Raw genomic sequence first — 23524 nt, forward strand, 5'->3', positions numbered from 1 at the left:
GTATAAGCCACCACGGCTATCCAAGATACCCTTTTATCTGTCCAGGATTTAAGTCTTTCTAAAATTTCAGTCATTTTTGCCACACAGGCAAATCTTTACCCCCTCCTTTTGCTGCTGTTTAGCCTGGAAATATATTAGCTTTCCTTCCTTCTCCTAGTATTTGTTGGGTGAGCAGATTAGTTTGCCCCATAATTTCATAAATTTCCAGATTAATCAAGTACTTCCATGTGGCCTGTCTCCTAGAGTTGGTCACTTGCATAGAGTGCTCCTATGTTCCACAGAGACCTGGATACCCCATCAAGAAATGTTGTGTGTTTGGTGCCTCCTTCTTGTTCCCCTTCTTCCTTTTCTTTTTTTCCCCTCTGTTGTTGCATGAATACAAGATGAGGTTCTCAGGCCCCCAGCAGAGCTCTCTGCTGTCATCCATGTCACAGAACCCAGGCAAGTCAGGCTGGCCAGTAGGAGAAACATTAGCTTGAAATCTACTAGACACATGTGTTCTGTTTGTGCTTGGGGATGGAAGGAAGATGGGTGTATACTGATCAGATAGAAACTAACAAGATAACAAATTCAAAAAATATGTAGGCCGGGCACAGTAGCTCACACCTGTAATCCCAGCACTTTGGGAGGCCAAGGTGAGTAGATCACAAGGTCAAGAGACTGAGACCATCCTGACCAACATGGTGAAAACTTGTCTGTACTCAAAATACAAAAATTAGCTGGGTGTGGTGGCCACCACCTGTAGTCCTAGCCACTGAGGCAGGAGAATTGCTTGAACCCAGGAGGTGGAGGTTACAGTGAGCCAAGATTGTGCCACTGCACTCCAGCTTGGTGGCAGAGCAAGACTCCACTGTAAAAAAAAATGTGTAAAGGTTCTGGCTTATTCATAGATATAGTACAGTCATGCCTCACTTATAACAAGGATATGTTCAGAGAAATGCCTCATTAGGAGATTTCATTGTCGTGAGATCATAGAGTGTACTTACACAAACCTAGATGGGAGAGCCTACTGTACACCTAGGCTGTGTGGTATGGCCTATTGCTCCTAGGCCACAAACCTGTGCAGCATGTTACTGTACTAAATACTGTAGCCCACTGTGACACAATGGTAAGTATTTGTGTATCTAAATATAGAAAAGGTACAGTAAAAATACAGTGTTATCATCTTAAGGAACCATTGTCATATATGTGATATGTTGTTGACCGAAGCATCATTATATGGTGCATGTCTACAGTTAATTCTCACAGAAACTCTTGGAGGTAGCTGCAAGAGCTGCTACCGACCTTGATTAGAGTCATTACATATGGACCTTCATGAATCAGAGGAAGAATGAGGCCTGGAGTCATAAAGGGGCTTGACTGAAGTCACAGGGCTCATGGCAGGACCAGGATCAAAATAGGTCCCAGTGTGTGGCAGGTAAGTGGCAGGCTTGAAGGAATGACTAACCGGGTGTGTTATAAATTCCTGACCCCCTCCCGCTGCAGCCCTGATAGGACCACTTAGTTTCCACCATGGACACTCCACTGTCCTTATCCCATGGGCTTTTGCTGGGCTATTAGAATCAAGTTCTCCCTCTTCTTAGCCCCCTTCTGACTTTGTGCCTTGAACTTGCAAGTTGGTCTTTTGCCTGATGAGGATGATCTTGTTAAATCTCTATTATGCAAACCAGGACTCTGTGGGAGCCCCACTACCTACCTTTTCCTCCAGTCAGTTTCCCAGAAGGCTAGAATTTGGTCCCTGCTACCTTCTTTCCTGGCCATTCCTATCACCTGCTGTGAGACCTGATAACATGGTGTTTTCCTTGCCCCTGGGGATACCTCTGTCAGCATTGCCAAAATACTTTGATTGATATTTACTACTCTCGGCCTGAACTCCCTGTTGGCACTACACCTGGGGCAACTGGAGATCACTAGATCTGCCCGCTCTGCTCTTGGCATCCTGAGTTCTCTTCTTCCCATCCCTCCTGGTCATACCTGATACTGACACATAAGTTGGCTTTTTAAGCTTGCTATCTGTGTGACTTTTGCTTTTTGAAAACTGTCTTCCCTCTTCCAGTCAAGCAGTGCTTACTGGATTATTGACTTCCAAAGGCAGTGGTTCCCAAACTTAAGTGTACTTTAGAAACATCTGGAGAGCTTGATAAACAGCTCTGTACCCAGAAACTCTGGTTCAGTGAATCTGGAGACAGGGCCTTGGAATATATATTTTTAATGAGGCAGATGCTAAGTAGACCAAAGTTGGAGAGAAGGTAGGCACTGTGGTAGTTAATAAGAATAACAGGAATCTCACACATGTGCATTTTATATCAGTTTGTAAGATAATATTAGTTCATCTACCTCACCCTTGTGTTAGAACACAACAAAACAATGAAACAATACAAAATACCTCCATGAACTAGCATAGAAAATAAGGCTCTGGAGTCAGAGAATCCAGGCCTCCACTTACTAACCAAAAGACCTTGGAGAAGTCACTTAACCTTTCTAACATTGTGTTTGTCCATCTATTTTAATGGAGATCTTAATTCCTTAGAGCTTTGTTGTGAATATTGAATGACTTATTGCAAAATGGCCATTTTAGTATCCAATATATGTTTGAAGAATTAAGGAACAAATAAAGCTAATATGTGTGGACAGCTCTCTGTTTGCCAAGAAGTGGTCTGAGGGCTTTATATGAACTCAATTATTTAATCCTCATAGCAGCCTGTGTGGCAGGGGTACCTGTTCCTTCACTTAGAGGCTCACCGACATTATGTGACTTGCCCAGAGTCCCTAGACTAGGGGCAGTGCCAAAATTCAGACTCTGGCTGCTCTGACTTTAGAAATGGAACTCTGAGCTGCCATGTATCTATCATGCCACTCCAAAACAGAATTGATAGAGTCCTTAAAACAACTCGTTTGGCGCTTGATCTCCAGCCCCGGTATCACACTATAGAGGGATCGTGGGCCTGGGAATGAGGAAAATGGCAGTCCTGGTTCCTCCACTGATGGCTGTGTGACTGCGGGCAAGCCTCTTCCCCTCTCTGCACTGAGGAGCCATCATTCTACAGCTAAATATGAGGTGGCACAGAAGGCTGTTGGAAATATCCACTGTGATGTCCTAAAGGAAGCAGCTGCAGGATTGGGAGCAGAGGTGGGATTTGGCATCTCCTAATTCCCAGCCTCTGGTAGGGAGTCGTGGGGGAGGTTTACTCAGTCTGTCCTCTCCTTCAGCTCTGGGTTCCAGGGCTTGCTTCCCAGGAGAGAGGCATGGGTAGGGACCCCTCTGCCCTGTGGTGGCAGGAAGCAACATCTGCTTCCAGGGAGATGGGACTGCCCAGGAGGTGATCCCCTCCTGGGAGATAGATAGCTGATGGCTGCCTCCTTTTTCACCTCCAGTGCCTACTGTTATGGGGGAAAATTAAAATACAAACACACCAAAACAGTAACATGGGCTGTTCATGCAGATCACTTGCTTAGCTGCTTTGGAGAGAGAAGGTTTGCTCTTTCTGCTGGCATGGAACATCAAAAACAACCAGAGGGCCAGGAAGTCAACTAGGTTAGAAGAAGAGGAAACCTCAAACCAGAACCCTTCCTGGCAGTGCAGGGCAGAGGTCATTAAGAGTGTGGACTCAGGAGTCAGACTCTCTCAGGTTCCGGCCCTCACTGTGCTACCCACCAACAGTGCGACCTTGAGCAGGTCATTTGATGACTTAGTGTCAGTTTCCTAATTCGTAAAATGTGGATAATAATGATACCTGCCTTGTGAGTCTCTACGAGAAACAAACACAAGTAAAGACAAAGGTGTGCCGTGTGGTAAATATGCAGTAAACACATGTTCTTTTTCAAGCCTGAGCACTTTGAGGGACTTGGTCTCCTCCTCCTTCATCTAATCCAGTTCTTCAGACTTTACTGAGCAGTTGTCAACTGCTGGGGAGCGTTTTGAGCATCAGGCATACAGGCATACATAAGACATAATACTTGGCTCAACAGATTTAGTCTCAAATTTCTAAAATCCTTGTTGACCTTACCACCCACGCACAAATAACAGTAATGATGATGATGATAACGCACACCCCCGTGACATTTACTAGACAATAGTTATGTGCAGACTCAGTGCTGGACACAATGTATACATTATTGCTGACATTCATAACAAGCTTTTGGGATATGTACTAATATTCCCATTGATGAGGGAAACTGAAGCTGGAGGAGTGAAGGTTCTGCAGCTGATGGACTGGAATCCCAGGTTCTGCAGATTCTAACAAGGCCTTCTCCTCCCCAAGCTGCCTCCTTCCAGCCTCAAACCTTCACAGGCAGGCTGGCACTTCTGAATTTAATTACCACAACCACTCTGAGAGACAGAGACCTTTATTATCAGATCCATTTTCCCGACAACAGAAGTTAGAGCAGGTTAAGCAGTTTGCCAACTATAGCTCAGCTAGTGAGCTGTAAAGACTCTGTGTCTTAAGATCAAATAAAAGGCAATTCTGAGGCTGCCGCTTGGTGAGAAGCCTTCTGCAGAGGCGAAAAATATGTGCAAACAAAACCAACAGCTTTCTTTATGTTCCCCAAAGTTGCTAAAAATGCCTGCGGGTTTGCACACAAGCAGACGTGCTCACAATGCTGGGTGGCTTCTGTCTTCTCGGCTCCAGCAAGAAGAGACCTGGCAGGTATTTCTCACATCTTTGTTAAACACATACATCAGACAAGGGAAGGAGTTCCAAGGTAGTCCCAGGGTGTGGATTTCTGCCAAGTTTCCTTTTATTTGTTGTTAACTTGGAAAAAAATAAAAGATGCCTTATGGATAAGCCCATAATCCCTAAAGCAACTGTGGTGAAAAATGTCTTCCCTCTACTTGGAATCAGACAGCCCTGATCCTGACTGGGGGGTCTTCTACCTGCATGCCCTGTGATCTTGCCCAGGTTGCTTAGCCTCCCAGGACTAACCTCTGTCTGCCCATCTGTAAAATAGGCATGACAGTCCCTCCTGCAGGAAGGTAAGCTCCATGAAGGCAGGCATAGTTGTCTGTTCTGTTTGTACCTGCATTTCAGTGCCTAGAACAGTGCCTGACACAGGATCAGTGAATGAGTTAAGGAACAAATGAATAAATGAGTTGCTATTTTTGCAGAGTTGTTGGAGGTCAAAATAAGATCATGAGTAGGAAATTACTTTGCAAACTGCAAATTGCTACACAAATATAAAGATTTATTATCACAGAACATGGTCTGGGTTCTATTAAATAAATTTATCCAGTCAATCAGTCAGTGAGTGCTTCCTGAGCTTCCTCTTGGGTCTGGCATTGTGATACAAAGAAAGAGGGGGCCTGGTTCCTTCCTTCAAGGGCTCGCAGTCCGGCAGGAGGATATACAAGTGAGGCAGGCACTGAAACACAATATAGGTAAGTATGGGGTGCTAAGGGGGAAACAAAAGGGACTGAGTTCCCACACTAAAAAGGAGTGGGTCAGGGAACTTTCTGGAAGAGGTGTTCTGGCCCTCACTCTGCCGAAGGGCAGAAGCTGAAGGCAGACTTCTGGAGACATCCTCCCAGGTTGACTCACCAGGCACATGGCGGGTGAGGCTGGAGATGGAAAAGTGACTGAGAGTAAGAGAGGGCCTGGAGGGCCCACGTGCTTATCAGGAGGGGCCTCGGGGTGCAAGAGAAAGCATTTAGAAGGACATGGTGGGAGAGAATGGCTGGGCTTGTGGGCAGGGTAGTTCCCCGGGCAGATGAGTGGAGGCCATACCCTGTGAAGCCAAAGTCCCCACGTGTGGCCTGCTTTAAAAGGCACTGAGGAGGACCATGGCTTCTGGAAGAAGATGACATATACAACCCAGGCCAGCCGCGGCTGCAACAGAGCTCTTCAGTGTGTTCATTTCTCTTTTTGTTTGTTCATTCGTCTGACAAATACCATGAGAGGCTGTGGAAGGGTCTCCACTGGGCACCAACGGGAAAGCACCCATAAGAAGAGGCAGCTTCTTCCCTCACAACGTATAGAGGAGGACAAAGCCAGTGGAAAATTCATCCCCTTACCATATGTTGCCTGAGTTCTGACTATGTGCAGCTAGTGGGGCCTTAAACAAACCTGTCAACCCCCTTGCCCCAGTACACACACACACATGAACACACACATACTGGCATGGCACTCACATTCCAGAGAGGGCTGGCAGGGAGATAAGGGAGGAAAACACCCAGGGTGTCAGGATGGGGGAAGAGCCAGGAGAAAATGAAAGTGAAATAGGGGATAGAAGGTTGGAGGGTGAGGGCGTGCACACTGAGGTGGGGGATCTAGTAGGCCCTGCTGGGAAGATGCCCAGAGCAAAAGCAGGAGAGGAGCTAGGGAACCTGTGCATGACCTCTGAGGGGGCAGCAGCAGCCTCCTTTCTGAAGCAGCAAGGCAGCAGCGTGGGGGCGCAGAAGTGGAGGCAGTATGAAAACAGAGGTCTGCAGGGTGCAGAGAAAGGGGCAGTAGATCGTCCAGGACCTTATGGATCATTGTGATGACTCTGGCTTATATTGTGTTTGTGATGGGAGCCTTTGGAGGGTTTAAATGGAGGAATGACTTGGTGTGACTCCTGTTTTAACAGGATTTTTTCTGGGGACTATGTTGATAACAGAGTGCAGAGGAACAAGGATGGAAGCAGGGATATCTGTTATGAAGATGCAGGGACAAGCCAGGTGAGGGCTATAGTGCTCAGACCAGGTGGCAGAGATGGTAAGAAGTGGGCCGACCCTGAACATCATTTGAAGGAAGAACAGGCTATATTTTCTGACATTGGAAAGAGGGTGTAAAATAGATAGAGGAGTTAAGAATGTCTCTAAGGGTTTTGTACCTGAGCAAATGGAAAGTTTGACAGGCCATTAACTGAGATGGGAGACAGCAAGAGAGGCAATTTGGAGGTGTTGGGGGAGGTAGAAGACAGGAAATTTATTCAAAAAAATTACTTCTGAAATTTTCTGTGGTTAAAGGAAACCTATTTTAAATATAAAGATATAGATAGATTATAGGGACATTCTATAATGATAAAAAGGTCAATTTACCAAGAAGATAAACAGTCAAATATACTATGCAACTAACAAAGATCCAAAATAAATAAATCAAAAACTGATAGAACTAAAAGGATATATGGAAAAATTCAGTTACAATTAGGAAATTTCAAAATTTTATTTCTCAATAATTCATAAATAGATAGAAAATCAGCAAAGATACACAAAGCCTGAATAACACTATCAACTGATTTAATCTAATGGACATTAGATTACTGTAATGGACACTACACCCACGTACAACAGAATACACATTCTTTTCAAGTGTCCACAGAGCATATACCCAGACAGATCTTATTCTGGGTCATAAAATAAACTTTAGGTGTCTGTCAAGATGGCAGAATAGGAGCAGCTCTGGTTTGCAGCTCCCAGAGAGATCAATGCAGCAGGTGGCTGATTTCTGCATTTCCAACTGAGGTACATGGCTCATCTCATTGGGAATGGTTAGTGGGTGCAGCCCACGGAGGGTGAGCTAAAGCTGGGTGGGGTGTTGCCTCACCCAGGAAACACAAGGGGTGGGGGAACTACCTCCTTTAGCCAAGGGAAGAAATGAGGGACTGTGCCGTGAAGAATGGTGCATTCTGGCTGAGATACTATCCTTTTTCCACAGTCTTTGCAACCTGCAGACCAGGAGATTCCCCTGGGTGCCTACGCCAGCAGGGCCCTGGGTTTCAAGGCACAAAATTGGGCAGCCATTTGAGCAAACATTGAGCTAGCTGGGGTTTTTTTTTCAAACCCTAGTGGCCACTTGAAACACCAGCGAGACAAAGTAGAACCGTCCACTATCCTGGAAAGCAGGCTGAAGCCAGGGAGCCAAGTGGCCAAGCTCAGTGGATTCCACACCCACAGAGCCCAGCAAGCTAAGATCCAGTGGCTTGAAACTCTTGCTGTCAACACGGCAGTCTGAAGTCCACCTGGGATGCTTGAGCTTGGTGGGGAGAGGGGCGTCTGCCATTACTGTGGCCTGAGTAGGTGGTTTTTCCCTCACAGTGTAAACAAAGCTGATGGGAAGTTCAAAATGCACCACAGCTCAGCAAAACTGCTATAGCCAGACTGACTCTCTAGAGTCCTCCTCTCTGGGCAAGGCATCTCTGAAAGAAAGGCAACAGCCCCAGTCAGAGGCTTATAGATAAAACTCCCATCTCCCTGGGACAGAGCACATGGGGGAAGGTGTGGCCGTGGGTGCAGCTTCGGCAGACTTAAATGTTCCTGCTTGCTGGCTCTGAAGAGAGTAGTGGATCTCTCAGCACAGCATTCGAACTCTGCTAAGGGACAGACTGCCTGCTCAAGTGGATCTCTGACCCCAGTGCATCCTAACTGGGAGACATCTCCCAGCAGGGGTCAACAGGCACCCCATACAGGAGAGCTTTGTCTGGCATCTAGCAGGTGCCCCTCTAGAACAAAGCTTCCAGAAGAAGAAGTAAGCAGCAATCTTTGCTGTTCTGCAGCCTCTGCTGGTGATACCCAGGCAAACAGGGTCTGGAGTGGACTTCCAGCAAACTCCAGAAAACCTGCAGCAGAGGGGCCTGACTGTTAGAAAGAAAACTAACAAACAGAAAGCAATAGCATCACCATTTTAAAAAGAAAAGAAAAGGACAGCCTCACAAAAACCCTGTCTGCAGGTCACCAGCATCCAAGACCAAAGGTAGATAAATCCATGAAGATGAGGAAAAACCAGCACAAAAAGCTAAAATTCCAAAAACAAGAATGCCTCTTCTCCTCCAAAGGATCACAACTCCTCACCAGCAAGAGAACAAAACTGTATAGAGCATGATTTTGATGAATTGACAAAAGTAGACTTCAGAAGGTGGGCAATGACAAACTCTTTGGAGCTAAAAGAGCATGTTCTAATGCAATGCAAGGAAGCTAAGGATGTCGAAAAAAGATTAGAGGAATTGGTAACTAGAATAACCACTTTAGAAAAGAATATAAATTACCTGATGGAGCTGAAAAACACAGAACGAGAACTTTGTGAAGCATACACAAGTATCTCAATAAAGCAGAAGAAAGGATATCAGAGGTTCAAGATCAACTTAATGAAATAAAACACGAAGACAAGATTAGAGAAAAAAGAATGGAAAGAAGCAAATAAAGCCTCCAAGAAATATGAAACTATGTGAAAAGACCAAACCTACATTTGATTGGTGTGCCTGAAAGTGATGGGGAGAATGGAACCAAATTGGAAAACAGTCTCTTCAGAATATTATCCAGGAGAACTTCCTCAACCTAGCAAGACAAGCCAACATTCAAATTCAGGAAATGCAGAGAACACCACAAAGATACTCTTCAAGAAAAGAAACTCCAAGACATATAATCATGAGATTCACCAAGGTTGAAATGAAGGAAAAAAAATGTTAAAGGCAGCCAGAGAGAAAAGTTGGGTTACGCATAAAGAGAAGCCCATCAGACTAACAGCAGATCTCTCTGCAGAAATCCTATTAGCCAGAGGAGAGTGGGGGCCAATACTCAACATTCTTATAGAAAAGAATTTTCAACCAAGAGTTTTATATCCAGTCAAACTAAGCTTCATAAGTGAAGGACAAATAAAATCCATTACAGACAAGCCAATGCTGAGATATTTTATCACCACCAGGCCTTTCTTACTAGAACTCCTGAAAAAAGCACTAAATATGGAAAGGAAAAATCATACCAGCCATTGCAAAAACATACCAAATTGTAAAGACCATTGACACTATGAAGAAACTGCATCAATGAATGGGCAAAATAACCAGCTAACATCATAATGACAGGATCAAATTCACACAAAACAATATTAGCCTTAAATGTAAGTGGGCTAAATGCCCCAATTATAAGACACAGATTGGCCAATTGACAGAGGCCTCAGAAATAATGCCGTACATCTACAACCATCTGATCTTCAAGAAACCTAACAAAAACAAGCACAGGGGAAACAATCCTTTATTTAATAAATGATGTTGGGAAAACTGGCTAGCCATATGCAGAAAACTGAAACTGTGCCTCTTCCTTACATCTTATACAAAATTAACTCCAGATGGATTAAAGATTTAAACATAAGACTTAAACCATAAAAACCCTAGAAGAAAACCTAGGCAATACCATTTAGGACATAGGCATAGGCAAAGACTTCATGACTTCAAAACACCAAAAGCAATGGCAATGAAAGCCAAAATTGGCAAATGGGATATAATTAAACTAAAGAGCTTCTGCACAGCAAAATAAACTATCATTAGAGTGAAAGGCAAACTACAGAATAGGAGAAAACTTTTGCAATCCATCCATCTGACAAAAGGCTGATATCCAGAATCTACAAGGAATTTAAATAGATTTACAAGAAAAAAATTTACAAGAAAAAAAACAAACAACCCCATCAAAAGTGAGCAAAGGATATGAACAGACACTTCTGAAAAGAAGAAATTTATGCAGCCAACAAACATATGAAAAAAAGCTCATCATCACTGGTGATTAGAGAAATGCAAATTAAAACCACAATGAGATATCATCTCACGTCAGTTAGAATGGCGATCATTAAAAAGTCAGGAGACAACAGATGCCAGAGTGTATGTGGAGAAATAGGAACGCTTTTACACTGTTTATGGGAGTGTAAATTAGTTCAACCATTGTGAAAGACAGCGTTGTGCTTTCTCAAGGATCTAGAACCAGAAATACCATTTGACCCAGCAATCCCATTACTGGGTAAATACCCAAAGGATTATAAATCATTCTACTATGAAGACACATGCACATGTATGTTTATTGTGGCTCTATTCACAATAGCAAAGACTTGGAACCAACCCAAATGCCCATCGATGATAGACTGGATAAAGGAAATGTGACACATATACACCATGGAATACTATGCAGCCATAAAAAAGGATGAGTTTATGTCCTTTTCAGGGACATGGATGAAGCTGGAAACCATCATTCTCAGCAAACTAACACAGGAACAGAAAACCAAACACTGCATGTCCTCATTCATAAGTGGGAGTTGAACAATGAGAACAACATGGACATAGGGGAGGGCACATCACACATTGGGGCCTATTGAGGGGTGGGGGAATAGGAGAGGAATAGCATTAGGAGAAATACCTAATGTAGATGACAAGTTGATGGATGAAGCAAACCACCAAGGCAAGTGTGTACCTATGTAACAAATCTGCATGTTCTGCACATGTATACCAGAACTTAAAGTATAATTTTTAAAAAAGTGAAAAAATAACTTTAACAATTTTTAATAAAATAAAGCCACACAAAGTGTGTTCTCTGGTTATAACAAAATTAAACAAGAAATCAATAATAGAAAATTCTCAAATATTTAGAAAAAAAATAATTTCAACTTTTATTTTAGATTCAGGGAGTACCTGTGCAGGTTTGTTTCCTGGGTATGTTGCATGTTGATGAGGTTTGTGGCATGATTGATCCTGTCACCTAGGTACTGAGCCTAGTACCAGTAGTTAGTTTTTAACTCTTCCCCTCCTCCTCCCTCCGTCAACTAGCAGTCCCCAATATCTATTGTTTTCATCTTTATGCCCATGAGTACCCAACGTTTAGCTCCCACTTATAAGTGAGAAAATATGGTGTATTACTCCATTTTCACACTGCTATAAAGATATTACCTGAGACTGGGTAACTTATGAACAAAGGAGCATTAATCGACTCACAGTTTAGCATGGCTGGGAAGGACTCAGTAAACTTGCAATCATGGTGGAAGGGAAAACAAGCACATCTTACATGGAAGCAGGAGAGAGGAGTTCAGGAAAAATTGCCTTATAAAACCATCAGATCTTGTGAGAACGCACTCACTATCATGAGAACAGCATGGGGGAAACTGCCTCCATGATCCAATCACCTCCCACCAAGTCTCTCTCTCAAAAAGTGGGTATGATGGAGACTATAATTCAAGATGAGATTTAGGTAGGGACGCAGAGCCAAACCACATCAAGCAGTATTTGGTTTTCTTTTTCTGCATTGATTCACTTAAGATAATAACCTCTAGCTGCATCTTTGTTTCTGCAAAGGACATAATTTTATTCTTTTCATGGCTATGTAGTATTCCATGGCATATGTGTACCACATTTTCTTTATATGATCACCACTGATGGGCACCTAGGTTGATTCCATGTCTTTGCTATTGTAAATAGTTCTTTAATGCACATAGATGTACAGGCATCTTTTTGGTAGAATCATTTGTTCATTTTTGGATATATACCCAGTAATAGGATTGTTGGGTCCAATGTTAGTTCTAAGTTCTTTGAGAAATCTCCAAACTGCTTTCCACAGTGGCTGCACTAATTTACATCCCCACTAACAGTGTATAAGCATTCCCTTTTGTCCGCCATCTCACCAGCATTTGTTGTTTTTGACTTTTTCATAATTAGTCATTTTGGCTGGTGTGAGATGATGTCTCATTGTGGTTTTGATTTGCATTCCTCTGATAATTAGTGATTTTGAGAACTATTTCATATGTTTGCTGGCTGCTTATATGTCTTCTTTTGAGAAATGTCTGTTCATCTCTTTTGCCCATTTTTAAATAAGGTTATTTGTTTTTGTTTGTTTGTTTGTTTGTTTGTTTGTTGAGACAGAGTCTCACTCTGTTGCCAGGTGCCAAGCTGGAGTGCAGTGGCACAATCTTGGCTCACTGCAACCTCTGCCTCCTAGGTTCAAGCAATTCTGCCTCAGCCTCCCGAGTAGCTGGGACTATAGGCACACACCACCACACCCAGCTAATTTTTGTATTTTTAGTAGAGACAGGGTTTCACCATGTTGGCCAGGATGGTCTTGATCTCTTGACCTCGTGATCCACCCGCCTCGGCCTACCAAAGTGCTGTGGTTACAGGCTTGAGCCACCGTGCCCGGCCATAAGATTATTTGTTTTTTGCTTGTTTAGTTGTTTAAGTTCCTTATAGATTCTGGATATAAGACCTTTTTCAGATGTATAATCTGTGAACATTTTTTCCCAGGAAACAAACCTATAAGTTGTCTGTTTACTTTGTTGATAGTTTCTTTTTCTGTGTAGAAGCTCTTTATTTAATTAGGTTCTACTTGTCAATTTTTGTGTTTGTAGCAGTTGATTTTGAAGATGTATAGTCTTTCCCAAGGACAATATCCAGAATGATTTTTCCTAGGCTTCTTCTAGGATCTGTATAGTTTGAGGTCTTACATTTAATCTTTAATCCATCTTGAGTTAATTTTTGTATATGATGAAAGATAGGCATCCAGTTTCATCCTTCTGCATATGATTAGTCAGCTATCCCAGCACCATTTATTGAATAGGGAGTCTTTCGCCCATTGCTTACTTTTGTCAACTTTGTTGAAGATCAGATCATTATAGGTGTACAGCTTTATTTCTGGGTTCTCGATTCTGTTCCATTGGTGTATATGTCTGTTTTTGTATCAGTATCATGCTATTTGGTTACTGTAGCCTTAAAGTATAGTTTGAAGTCGGATAATGTGATGCCTCTGGCCTTGTTCTTTTGCTTAAGATTGCTTTGGCTATTCAGGCTCTTTTTTGTTTGCATTCAAATTTTAAAATAATTTTAGAATAGTTTTCTCTAGTTCTGTGAAAAATGATGTTGGTAGTTTGATAAGAATAATGTTGGGCAGTATGGCCATTTTAACCATATTGATTCTTCAATCCACGAGCATGGAATTTTTTTCATTTGTTTGTGTCATCTATGATTTTTTTCAGCAGTGTTTTATAATTCTCCTTATAGAGATCTTTCTCTTCCTCAGTTAGATATATTCTTAGGGGTGTAGGGGTGTGTGTGTGTGTGTGTGTGTGTGTGTGTGTGTGTATTGTAAATGGGATTGCATTCTTAATTTGGCTCTCAGCTCAAACATCGTTGGTGTATAAAAATGCTACTAATTTTTTACATTGGTTTTGAATGCTGAAACTTTACTAAAGTCATTTATCAGTTTCAGGAGCCTTTTGGTGAAGCCTTTAGTGTTTCTAGATATAGAATCAAATCATCAGTGAAGAGAGATAGTTTGACTTATTCTTTTCCTATTTGGATGCCTTTTATTTCTTTCTCTTGCCTGATTGCTCTGGCTAGGACTTCCATGAAATTGATTTCTTTTTAGCCTATTAAGAGAAAAATGCCTAAAGACAGCCACATGGAGGTGTTGAGCAGTTAGGGGAGAGACTGGACATTTGGATGTTCACAGTGTACAGATGGTATTTAAAGCCAGGAGCCTGGATGAGAGCATAGGAGCATGAAAGTAGATACGGAAGAGAAGAGGACAAAGGACTAAGCCCTGGGGCCTCCAGCGTGTTTGGGAAGATGAGGAGGAACAACCCAAGGAGACAAAGGAGAAGCCAATGAGATAGGAGAAAAACCAAGAGACTGTTCTTCAAAGCCAAGTGCAAAAAGAGTGTCATGGAGAAGGAAGTGAACAGTTGTTTCAAATGCTGCTGCCTCATTTGTTAAGATCCAGACTGAAACTTGACCACTGGATTTATGGTGAGTTGTCACTGTTGACTTTAACTAGAGCAGTTTGGAAATAGGGTGGGAGCAAGAGCCTGACAAGGGGTATATCCAAGAGAAAAGGGGAGAAGAGAATTTGAAGATAGGGTCTATATTCAACTCTTTTGAGGAGCTTTGCTATAAAAGAACAAAGAGACAGAGTTGGAGGAGGAGGTGGGCTCAAAAGAAGAGTGTGCATGTGTGTATGTTTGTGTCTGTACAGGAGAAATAACAAGACTTTTATTGTGCTAAGAACAAGTCTTAGAGGCAAATATTGATGATACCAGTGAGAAAGGAGAAAATTTCTGGAGCAATGGCCCTGGGAAGATCAGCAGGCATGAGACCTAGCACCCAGTGGGGAAGTAGGTATTTGCTGGGAGAACAGACATGCATTCATAGTAAAGACAGACCACAGCGGAGGGGCCTAAGAGATAGGGAGGATATTGGCAGTGGCCAGCACAAGGTCATAGAAACCCTCACTTCCATAGCACAATGTGCATGATACTGCCCCTAGTCATTTATATATATTAACCACAAATTCTCAGAACAACCTTATGAGGTAGACACTGTTACTGTGTCCATTTTACGTAGAGAGCACTGAGGCAGAGTGACATCAAGAATTTTGCCTAAATTTTCACACAAGCAGTAAATAGCATAGCCTGTCCTATGACCACCACTCACATGTATTGGTATGACCAGAGAGAAGACTGGTGAGTGGGTGGGTGGAAGAGGAGCTACATGGTTTTGGAGAGCACAGGGCTGGTGTGCACTAATTGGTGCCTCCCTCTGGGACATTTGTGCATTTGCAAAGCACTTTTCAGTCACTTCTTTTTGAGTCAGGAGCTAGGATGGGCAGAGGATGGGGCTGTGCTAAGTTCTCAGCTTGGGCCTTGTTGAAGTCTGGAGGGGTTCTTCCCCCACTGTCATAAATCTTCCACTGGTTTCCCTAAGGGATTGTCAAGATAGTTCCTTTCTCTTTAGAAACATCCCGGGATTCTGAGCACCTGGAAGGGCTTTGAGGGTCTTTTCCTGGGTAAAGGAAGGGAGGGGGAAAGAAATTGTGATGGCAATAGACCTGGTTCTGATGCCAACCAGCTGAGACCTTGGCCAAAACATTCTCATCTTCTAGGCCTCAGCTCTAAAATTTAAGAGAGGCTAGAATGATATCTCATTTTATAAACTCAAATATTCTGTCACCATACACTTAATGAGTGCCACTGTATACCAGGCATACTATAGGGTACTAGAGATATGGCAGTGAGTGTAAAAGACACAGTCCCTGACTTTGTGGAGACTGCAGTCTATGGCAGCAGGAGGGGAGGAAACACTGATGACCATACAATTATAAACCATCATAAAAACTTTGAAGGAACATTCTAGATTGCTAGGAGAGTACCCTTTCCTAACAGTTTTGGAACTTTTGTGAGATATGATTATGACTAAGGTGTGACTCCAAAACAGAAACTGTCTTGGTTGATTGTTCATTCATTCATTTATTTACTTAAAAAAAAATTTTAATGAACACTTGCCTATTGTATACCTTTTAAAGCAATAGCTTTGTATTTTGTGTTCCCCAAGGAACGATCAGTTTCTACATCTGCAATACAAAACATAAGAACATTTCTTTTCTTTTCTTTTTTTTTTTTTTTTTTAGACAGAGTCTTGCTCTGTTACCTAGGCTGGAGTGCAATGGCACGATCTCAGCTCACTGCAACCTCCACCTCCCAGGTTCAAGCCATTCTCCTGACTCAGCTTCCCAAGTAGCTGGGACCACAGGCACCCACCACCACACCCGGCTAAATTTTTTGTATTTTTAGTAGAGACAGGGTTTCACCATGTTGGCTAGACTGGTCTAGAACTCCTGACCTCAGGTGATCTGCATGCCTCGGCCTCCCAAAGTGCTGGGATTACAGGCATACACCACCGCACCTGGCCTAAAACATGAGAACATTTCTGAGTGCCAGTCTACACACTGTGCTAAGCACTGCACATGCATTACCTTCTTTGATCTGTGTAACAATCACATGAGGTAGGTTCTTCTCCCCATTTAATTGACACAAAAACTGAAGCTCAGAAATGACAAGTGCCACTGGCATTGCAATCCTGCCGAAGGCTCTCCTTTATTCTCAAAACTCGGAGCATAGATGCCTGACAGGAACCTTAGAACCATTGGGCAGAGTGGTCTCTAAACTTTTCTGACTGCTCACGTCTCTCAGTAAATATATGAAACAGGTCCTAGTCAATCACATTTATTTAGAAATATATATGTGTTCTGCCATTAATTTATATAGTAGACTGGGTGTGGTGGCTCATGCCTGTAATCCCAGCACTTTGGGAGGCAGAGGTGGGTGGATCGCTGGAGTCCAGGAGTTCAAGACCAGCCTGGGCAACATAGCAAAATCCTGTCTCTACAAAAAATAAAAAAATTAGCCAGGCATAGTGGTGCATGCCTGTAGTTTCAGATACTCTGGAGGTTGAGGAGGGAGGATCACTGGAGCCCTAGGAGGTTGAGGGTGCAGTGAGCTGAGATTGTGCCACTGCATTCCAGTCTGGGTGACAAAGCTAGACCCTGTCTCAAAAAACAAAATTTACATAGCAAATACTGGCAAAGGTTAATTTCTTACCTTGGATAGAATTAAATGTACATAGATAAGATTAAAAATACAAATATAAATAAAATTACTACCTGCCCCCTGATGTGTCACGGAGCACTTGGAAATCACTCACCCAGACTGTTTTACAGAGGAGGACATTGAAGCCTAGAGAGGCCAAGCAACTTGTTCAAGTTGCTCAGTTGGGAGTAGGCCAGTGGGGAGGTTTGTCCTCCAGACAACGTACAGCAATGTTTGGAGACATTTACATATGGGAAGGTGAGAGTGCTACTGGCATCTACTAAGTAGATGCCAGAGATGCTGCTAAACATCTTATAATACATAGGACATGTGATATGGTTTGGCTGTGTCCCCACCCAAATCTCAACTTGTATTGTATCTCCCAGAATTCCCACATGTTTTGGGAGAGACTCAGAGAGAGGTAATTGAATCATGGGAGCCAGTCTTTCCCATGCAATTCTCAGGATAGTCTCATGAGATCTGATGGGTTTATTCATGGTTTCTACTTTTGCTTCTTCCTCATCTTCTCTTTCCGCCACCATGTAAGAAGTGCCTTTTGTCTCCCACCATGATTCTCCGAGGCCACCCTAGCCATGTAAGTCCAATTAAATCTCTTTTTCCCTCCTAGTCTTGGTTATGTCTTTATCAGCAGCATGAAAATGGTCTAATACAGTAAATTGGTACCAGTAGAGTAGGGTGCTGCTTAAAAGGTACCCGAAAATGTGGAAGCAACTTTGGAACTGGGTAACAGGCAGAGGTTGAAACAGTTTGGAGGGCTCAGAAGAAGACATGAAAATGTGGGAAAGCTTGAAACCTCCTAGAGGCTTGTTGAATGGCTTTGACAAAAATACTGATAGTGATATGAACAATAAGGTTCAGACTCAAGTAGTCTCAGATGGAGATGAGGAAGTTGTTGGGAACTTCAATAAAGGTGACGCTTGCTGTTTTAGCAAACTGGCAGCATTTTGCCCCTGCCCTAGGGATTTGTAAAACTTTGAACTTGAGAGAGATGATGCAAGGTATCTAGCAGAAGAAATTTCTAAGCAGCAAAGCATTCAAAAGGTGACTTCGGTGCTGTTAAAAGGATTCCATTTTAAAAGGGAAACAGCATAAAAGTTCAGAAAATGTGTAGCCTGATGTCGCAACAGAAAAGAAAAGCCCATTTTTTGAGGAGAAATTCAAGCTGGCTGCAGAAATTTACACAAGTAGCAAGGAGCCTAATGTTAATCCCCAAGACCAAGGGGACAATGTCTCCAGGCCATGTCAGAGACCTTCACAGCAGCCCCTCCCATCACAGGCCTGGAGGCCCAGGAGGAAAAGGTGGTTTCATGGGCTGGGCCCAGGGTCTCCGTACTGTGTGCAGCCTAGGAACTTGGTGCCTTGTGTTCCAGCCACTGGCCATGGCTGAAAGGGGCCAACGTAGAGCTTGGGCTGTGGCTTCAGAGGGTGCAAGCCCCAAGCCTTGGCAGCTTCCATGTGGTGTTGAGCCTGTAGGTGCACAGAAGTGAAGAACTGAGGTTTGGGAACCTCCGCCTAGATTTCAGAAGATGTACTGAAATGCCTGGATGCCCAAGCAAAAGTTTGCTGCAGGGGCGGGGTCCTCATGAATAACTGCGGCTAAGGCAGTGCAGAAGGGTAAAGTGGGGTCAGAGCTCCCACACAGAGTCCCTACTGGGGCACTGCCTAATGTAGCTATGAGAAGAGGGCCACCATCCTCCAGACCCCAGAATGTTAAATCTGCTGATAGCTTGCACCATGTGTCTGGAAAAGCCACAGACACTCAATGCCAACCTGTGAAAGCAGTCAGGAGGGAGGCTGTATCCAGCAAAGCCACAGGGGCAGAGCTGCACAAGACCATGGGAACCTACCTGTTGCATCAGCATGACCTGGATGTGAAACATGGAGTCAAAGGAGATCATTTTGGAGCTTTAAGATTTGACTGCCCCACTGGATTCTGGACTTGCATGGGCACTGCAACCCCTTTGTTTTGTCCAATTTCTCCCATATGGAATGGCTGTATTTACCTAATACCTGTACTCCCATTGTATCTAGGAAGAAACGAGCTTGCTTTTGATTTTACGGGCTCATGGGTGGAAGCAACTTGCCTTGTCTCAGATGAGACTTTGAACTGTGGGCTTTTGAGCTAATGTTGAAATGTGTTAAGACTCTGAGGGACTGTTGAGAAGGCGTGACTGGTTTTGAAATGTGAGGATCTGAGATTTGGAGGGGCCAGGGGCAAGATTAAATGGTTTGGCTGTGTCTCCACCCACATCTCAACTTGAATTGTATCTCCCAGAATTCCCAGATGTTACGGGAGGGACCTGGGGAGAGGTAATTGAATTATGGGGCCAGTCTTTCCCATGCTATTCCCATGATAGTGAATAAGTCTCATAAGATCTGATGAGTTTATCAGGAGTTTCCGCTTATGCTTATTCTTCATTTTCTCTTTCTGCTGCCATGAAAGAAGTGTCTTTTTTCTCCCACCATGATTCTGAGGCCTCCCTAGCTATGTGGAACTGTAAGTCCAATTAAAACTCTTTTTACTTCCCAGTCTCTGGTATGTCTTTATTAGCAGCATGGAAACAGACTAATATAACAGGCTCTCACAACAAAGAATTATTCAGATCAAAATGTCAATAGTGCCAAGTTGAGAAACACTGCTTTAGACCCCAAACTTGGACTGAGATAAGGGCATGGTGTCTCAGGCTAGATGATGTATTTGGATCTGATCTCCACCACTATCTGGCAACTATGAGCAAATTACTTAACTTCTGACCTCCAGTGTTTTCCACTATAAAAGGGTTAATAATACCACACTGGGGTGGTGGTAGCATTAAATTACATCCTTTCTGTGTGAAAGGTCAAGGGTTAATTCTCATTTTGTTCTCCCATGCCCTTCTCCTCAGTAGCCTCAACTTTTTGGTGAAATTGACTTGTTTCCCATAGTGACAAGTAAGGATCAGCTGATAGCCATCCAGACTCGGGAGCCACAGAATCATGCTAAATGCTGACAATCCAGTCCAATAGGGTTGAAGAGTTCTAGAGCTGATTTCAGCCATTCGAACACTGAAGGCAGAATCTAAGTTAGGGTGTGAGCATTTGTGGAAAGAATAAATTTCAATTTGTCTACAGGAGGAATCTGAAATTTCACTCTCCTCTCTAGTCCTTCCTTTTCTTTGAAACTTTCCTGTTCCACTTCTTGAAAAGCTTTCCTTCCTCCAGCCCTCACTCCTTTCTTTTTTTCCCTTGTTTCCTCCTTCTTTCCAATGAACAAACTTCAGACACAGAAGCAACACAGTCTTGGCCATCACTGAGAGACAGACATGTAAACTGTTAGTTACAATCAGGTGTAACTGTTAGTTACAATCAGCACCAGGAGAAAGGTGGATGATGCTATCTGAGAATGGAAGGAGGGTTTGAGAAAAGGTTCTTGGGGGAGGTTGCTAGAGCCGCAAGACCGCCTCTCCGACCAATTTCTAACCAGGTTAGCCACATCAGATTCTCATAAGAGAGTGAACCCTATTGTGAACTGTGGATGAGAGGGACCCAGGTCGGGTGCTCCTTATGAGAATCTAATGCCTGATGATCTGTCACTGTCTCCCATTGGGACCATCTAGTTGCAGGAAAACAAGCTCAGGGGTCCCACTGATTCTACACTATGGTGAGTCATATAATTATTTTATTATATATTACAAGGCAATAATAATAGAAATAAGGTACACAGTCAATGTAATGAACTGAATGCATCCTGAAACCATTCCCCTACCCCAATCTGTGGAAAAGTTGTCTTCCACAAAACAGTCCCTGGTTCCAAAACCTCTGTATTAAGGGCTTTACAGACCCCACTTCATGTAATCTTTATAAGCCTAATGAAGGAGATATTGTCTCCCTCAATTTATCAATGTCTCAGCTAAGGCACAGAAGTTTAAATAATCCAAGATCGTGGAGCTCATGAGGGGCTGAGGGAAGGGGCGATGTTACTGATAATAGGACTATTGACTCCAAACCCTTTCCTTTCTCCCTCCACCCAGCTCAAAGAAGGCAGCTTCAAGTACTGGCCTCTGGCTTCCAGCTTTAATTCTGAGCTGTCCATACTATTCCTTGACAACCCTCCAGGCTCTTTAGGTCTGGTCTGGGGCAATGGGATAGGGGCACTTTGCTTTTGAAAACCTGCATTGTTCTCAGGGTGGACTTATTCCCCCCAAAACAATCACTCAGTTGAGCCTTGAATGAAGGTCAAAGCCAGCTCTTGCACTTTAGTCAGGAGGCTCCTTCTTGTAAGCGTAAAGTCTTAACCCAGATGTGGCTGCGGCAATCTCTAAAGCAGGGGTGACTAATAGAACATCCCATGTTTGTTAGGAGGATTAAATAAGTATTGCATGTAGAACATCTGCATTGTCCCTGGTACACAGTAAGCACTTAATACATGTATGAGGCAGTGGAATGGGATGTCAAGCACACAGGCTCTCTGAAGGCAGTTTGCTTGTCTCCGAACCCCAGCTCAATCCCAAGTTCCACCTCTGAGCTTACTATCTATGAAATTTAGGCAGATCTTAAGTTCTTGGTGCCTTTGTTTCCTCATGTGTAAAACTTGTATAATAACATAATCTAATACATAGGGTAGTTGTAGAGAGTAAATGACATACAAAGCACTTAGAACACTGCCTCTTATCCCCTGCTTACTCTGAGGTTTGGATCCTGATCAAGCAGGAATCTGCCAAGGACTCCTGCCCACACTGTTCTCAGAAATCAGTACCTCCACGGAAAAGAGTTGCCAAGAGCAGGTTTGGATAGAGGAGGTGAATAGCCTGAGAAGACGCATTGATTCATTCTCTCTTCCAGAATTTTACTGGGTGTTTAATTTGCACCATGCTAATGCTTAGGGGCTGGGGATGAAACAGTGATTAAGAGATTGACACCCTCCAAAGAGCTCAAGGTGGAAAACTGGGGGAGACAGGAGGTAGAGAACAGTTACAATGCTGCAGTGCATGCAAGGAAGACATGTTAGGGCCTCACAGAACACAGAGGAGGGGGAGTTTAATCCTGCCTGGAGGGTAGGGTGACCTTTGACCTCGGCCTGAAGGGCTGGTGTATTAGTGTGGCAGATGGGAGAAAGGGGCAGGAGTGCTGGTTAGGAGAACAGCGTTTGTAATGATACTGAGAGTTAGCATGCTCTCTAGCACGTTATTTGTGTTTGCTAATGGGAAGTGGTGGGTTTTAGTATCACAACGATGGATGATGATGATAATAAAGATAATACTATTCTTAAGAACAACTCCAGCACATGGAGTTGGGGAAAGCAGGAAGGGAGAGAGCAGAGAGAGAAGGATGAGAATGGGGCACTCGGAATCTGGGTCAAGAAGGCCCCAGGGAGTTTGGATTTTATCTTGGAGGCAATGGGGATTCTTGGCAGGGTTTCAAGTGGGGAAGGGTGGTGACCAGCTCTGTTTTGACAGGACCATACTAGAGGCTGCATTGAGATTGGGTTGAAGAGAAAGATCCTGGACTCTAGAAGTTCTTTAGGAAGATGACTATGGTAAGACCACAACTGGCCTTGCCAAAGGTGAGGAAGCAACTTACCTGGGGCTTGACCCAAGCTTGTATCCTATTAGCAAATGCAAATTATATGCTAGGCCTTCCACAAAAGTAGGAACCCATGCTATCAACCACTCAAACTTCTGACTCCACAAGGTGTATCAAAGAAGAATTTCCCCTGACCTATAGTTTTTTTAGGCAGTGCCTGTTCTATGATATATCTATATCATAGAACTATTATTTTACAAGCCTTTTAGGCTGAGGTCAATGGTCACCCTATCCTCCAGGCAGTATTAAACTCCCCCAGATTAAACTCCAGACCTCTTCTATCAACTAAAAAATGCGCTTGTTGGCCTTCATCTTAGTGTCCATGATTTAAAACAAAATGATGTCCACAGACTTCCCAGCTAGGGAACTTAATCTCTCTCCCCTCCAAGACCCCAGGTGTCAGAGGGCCAGGACCCTGGGCCTTGGTGTGGTAGACTGGACAACAGGCCCCCAAAGAGGTGCATCTTCTAACCTCCAGAGCCTGTGAATATGTTACCTGTCATGATAAAAGGGACTGTGTGGAGGTGATTGAGATGAGGCTCTTGAGAAGGGGAGATTATCCTGGATCATCCAGGTGGCCTGGTGCAATTAGGAAAGTCCTTGGAAGAGAAAAGCAAGAGATCAGGGCCAGTAGGAAGAAATACACAGACAGAAGCAGCCAGCAGAGAGGAGGGAAGGTGCAATGCTGTTAGCCATGGGGATGGAAAAAAGGGCTGAGCAAGGTAGGCAGCCTCTAGAAACCGAAAAGGCAAAGAAAAGAGCCTCCTCTAGAGCTTCTAGAAGCAGCCAACCCTCTGACACTTTAACCCAGTGAAACTAATTTTGGATTTCTGATCTCCAGCACTGTAACAGAATCACTGTGT

General features: G+C 43.5%; 1 long non-coding RNA gene across 3 annotated transcripts in view; it reads left to right on the top strand.

Annotated features, from left to right (window-relative positions):
- The window catches only part of LOC108314901, a 33801-nt gene extending 31188 nt beyond the window's left edge, over positions 1 to 2613 (top strand). For 2 of the 3 annotated variants that reach the window (XR_005202726.1, XR_001829719.2), the window contains exon 4: positions 1236 to 2613. This is a non-coding gene — a long non-coding RNA (uncharacterized LOC108314901). The remainder of the gene's footprint in view (positions 1 to 1235) is intronic. The other variant, XR_005202725.1, reaches the window with a different exon arrangement.
- The last annotated feature ends 20911 nt before the right edge of the window (positions 2614 to 23524 follow it).

The sequence above is a fragment of the Cebus imitator genome, unplaced genomic scaffold (assembly GCF_001604975.1).
Source record: "Cebus imitator isolate Cc_AM_T3 unplaced genomic scaffold, Cebus_imitator-1.0 Scaffold163, whole genome shotgun sequence".
NCBI lineage: Eukaryota > Metazoa > Chordata > Mammalia > Primates > Cebidae > Cebus > Cebus imitator.